This window comes from Anomaloglossus baeobatrachus, unplaced genomic scaffold (assembly GCF_048569485.1).
Source record: "Anomaloglossus baeobatrachus isolate aAnoBae1 unplaced genomic scaffold, aAnoBae1.hap1 Scaffold_2780, whole genome shotgun sequence".
Classification (NCBI taxonomy): domain Eukaryota; kingdom Metazoa; phylum Chordata; class Amphibia; order Anura; family Aromobatidae; genus Anomaloglossus; species Anomaloglossus baeobatrachus.
In genome coordinates, this window is record NW_027442265.1 from 69,022 (window position 1) to 72,876 (window position 3,855).

Sequence of the window (3,855 nt, forward strand, 5' to 3'; positions counted from 1 at the left end):
CGCCGTAAAACCGGTCAAATCCGTTAGCGACAGGAACCTCCAGGGTTTCCCAGCAGTCAAGACCCGATTGAAGGCAACAGCTCACACCGTAGAGGGAAGCACAGTCACCGCCAAGGCTACAGTTCCCAGGGCCAGAGCCTGCGGGCAAAAGGGGCTCCCTCAGCATCCATCCAAGCTGGGGAGCGGGTTACCGGTGGGAAGCCCGCTAGATTTTGGGGGAATAAAAGGGGTCCACCACCACATCCCCACAGGTGCACACCCACCCATCAAAGAGAGCTATAAGCCAATACCACCTTCACATTGCCAGTGTACCAAGGACATGTTGAGCAACATGAAGGCGGCTGGGGTTATCCGTGACAGTTGTAGCCTTTGGGCAGCTCTGTTGATCCTGTTAAAAAAGAAGGACGGCACCATTCCCCGTATTGAGGAATCGCTAGCTGCATTGAGAACTGCAAATTATTTTTCTACCCTTGATCTCACTAGTCACTATTGGCAAGTGTCCGTTGCTGAGGCAGACCGGGAGAAGACCGCCTTCGCCACCCCTATGGGTCTCTGCGAGTTCAAAAGCATGCCCTTCGAGCTGTGCAATGCGCCAGGAACCTTCCAGAGGCTGATGGAATGCTGCTTGGGACAAGATTTTAGGGTGTATAAAAAGGGAGATTAGATCCCGTGATCCCAACGTATTGTTACACCTCTATAAATCACTTGTAAGGCTACATCTGGAATATGGGAACCAGTTTTGGGCTCCACATTTTAATAAGGACATTCAGAAGTTAGAGTCAGTTCAAAGGTGGGCAACTAGACTACTACAAGGAATGGAAGGCCTCCCATATGATGACAAGTTGAAAAAGTTATTAAGTGATTATTGGCTGCAATGGGGCTTTCTGGCTGGTGCCAGCCTCTCTTCTTAGCACACAGGAACCACAATCCCTACACCATGCTTCAATGGATTCTCTCATCCCAGCCCAGTAAAGCTACATATTTTACACAGTCATAAGCAGCCAAAAGGGATCTATTCTATTCAATTGCAAATGATCTAGATAAGACTGAGAATAAGATACTGCACGGGACATAGCAGAGTTGGTCAAGTTGAGTGGAGATGAGTTTGCTATTTGGCACAGCTTTTTGCATCAATAAAGCAAGTAAAAGGTGTGAAAGATAAAAAAAAGGGTGAAAGTGTGAAAAGTGAATTGGCCAAATTGAGGTGCATATAAAGTTTTTGCTTTCTTTCAATTCACTAATGGGGCTCATTTGAATCAGGTGAATTGAGTTCTGCTTTTGGAAACTGGGTTAAGAAGGGGTGCACCGGTCCTGGAGGTACTGCAATACCAGGTCAATGCGTGGAGTGGACAGAGCAAGATTTTTTCCATCTCCTTGTTCTAAAAATCCATTTAATATATGGTCCCCAGAGAGGGGACGTATCAGATATTAAACTGATAAGAACAGATTTAATTTTTTTTTTTTTCTGTTTATCAGTAGGACTTCAAAATAACAAAGGTGATCGCCTCCCGTTGCCTGGGAACCGTCCAGGCACAAGAGGGCTATGTGTCACCAGAAGGCGCACACACTTCCTCAAGGCCGGCAGACGTGCAATCCCAGGCACCTTCCAGTACCGACCAAGGTAGCGTCCTCCGAAACTACACTTGATCTTAGCCAAAAGGCCGAGAAGCTATAACCCGAATTGGTTACGGCCTTGAGTGGCACCCTGGCCTATACCGGACACATCTTAGGGAGAGGGAGACAAACCCACGCCTACAGAAGACATTTTGTCACCCAAGCCAACCCTTGAAAAGGCTGTTTTGCAGAGCAAAAACAAGAAGAATGGTGCTTTTTGCAGCCGCCGCCCACTGCAATGAATCTGAATAACTCCTCCTTTTGGACACAAGCACCTCCCCTCCCCCTTGCAGTCTTTCCAATTCATGATACAAAAAGACGGACGGACAGGACAGGACAGGACAGGCTGCCTGACTTTCCGTCACTGCCACCCTTTGCCATCCTTGCCCGTAGAAAGCCCTTTCATCATCCCCAAACCCTAATCTTTTCCCTTCCCTTCCCAGATGCGTCTCACTCCCTTTCATTAGGAAGTGAGCGCAGCCTTTTCTCCGTTCTGCACATGCGCGACGTTAAACACAAATGCGCAGGCGTGCGTTCCATTACCCTCACTGCATTCCACTCCCATACAGGAAGTGGGCGCAGCTATTACTACGGTCGCACATAAAAGAACCCACGGCCACCACTGCACATAGCTGACTCCACCACAGGACACCCACTTCTACACCAACACAGGTAAGACAGGATCGGCACCTCTATGCTCCTGTTACAATCAGGCTCAGTCACCATGTGATAACGCTCTCAACTCTTTAGTTGCAGGCTCCCCTTGCTTCACCTCCACTGGCTGTGCTGCCATTTCCTCTCCCACCTGGAAGGTATACTTTATTCCACTATTTTCCTGTTTCTCTCTTCCCCCTTTTCCCATAACCTACTTTTATCTGCATTTGTGGGGTATCTATATGCTATTTACATCATAGTTTTATTCATTAATATGGAAGGGAAGAGTGCCCATGAGAGTGTTGAACTGCGGAGAGCAAGAGATTAAGCTGCTCCGATTTGCCACCATTGATAAGCTGTTCTCAGTAGATACACATGCTATCCAAACAGCAGCATCCACCATTGCTTCAGCCCACCCATTCAGTGACAGCTCACCAAGTCAGCCAGAGGAGTGGTGTAAGGAATTACACGTAGGCACTGACTCCACACCTTCACATCACAAGAAGGGGGTCTACAGGCTAGTGCAAGAATACGAGCAAGTCTTCAGCAAACATCCGCTAGACTTTTGAAGAATAAAAGGGGTCAAACACTACATCCCCACAAGTGCACACCCACCCATCAAAGAGAGATATAAGCCAAAACTACCTGCACATTACCAGTGTACCAAGGACATGTTGAGCAACATGAAGGAGGCTGGGGTTATCCGTGACAGTTGTAGCCTCTGGGCAGCTCCGTTGGTCCTGTTAAAGAAGAAGGACAGCACCACTCCCCTGTATTGAGGAATAGCTAGCTGCATTGAGAACTGCAAATTATTTTTCTACCCTTGATCTCACTAGTCGCTATTGGCAAGTGTCCGTTGCTGAGGCAGACCGGGAGAAGACCGCCTTTGCCACCCCGATGGGTCTCTGCGAGTTCAAAAGCATGCCCTTCGAGCTGTGCAATTTGCCAGGAACCTTCCAGAGGCTGATGGAATGCTGCTTGGGACACCGAAACTTTGAAACGGTACTGCTATACCTTTATGATGTTATTGTTTATTCTAAAGCAAACAAGATTTTAGGGTGTATAAAAAGGGAGATTAGATCCGGTGATCCCAACGTATTGTTACCCCTCTATAAATCACTTGTAAGGCCACATCTGGAATATGGGGTAAAGTCCTGAGCAGGTTGATAACCATTGGTTTGAGCATGGTAGGGTGTAGTGCGCATCTTCCTGCATCGGTAAAAGCTGCAGAAGTCCTTGAAGATTTCCGCTTCAAAGGCTGTGCCTTGATCTGTGAGGACTCTCTCTGAGTAGCCATGAGGTCTGCATAAGTGTGCTTGGAAGACCTTCGCTGCAGTATGGGCCATTAGATCTTTGACTTGTACCACAACCATAAATCTCGAGTAGTTGTCTACCATCGTAAGTGCATACGTGAGCTCGCCTCGATATTCTGCAACAAAACTCCCTTTTTCGATTTCAGTTTCAGCAAACACTCCTCTTCCTGTAGAAAATATTTATCATTACCTAAGACAGTCATTCTAATGCATGACAATATTAAGGCAATTTAGTTAAAACTTGTTTTAACTCACCTTTAAGGGGATTGATGTA

General features: G+C 47.1%; 1 pseudogene; it reads right to left on the minus strand.

Moving 5' to 3' along the window:
- Window positions 1-1,295: 1,295 nt before the first annotated feature.
- LOC142265838 (U2 spliceosomal RNA) lies at window positions 1,296-1,502 on the minus strand (annotated as a pseudogene).
- Window positions 1,503-3,855: the final 2,353 nt, after the last annotated feature.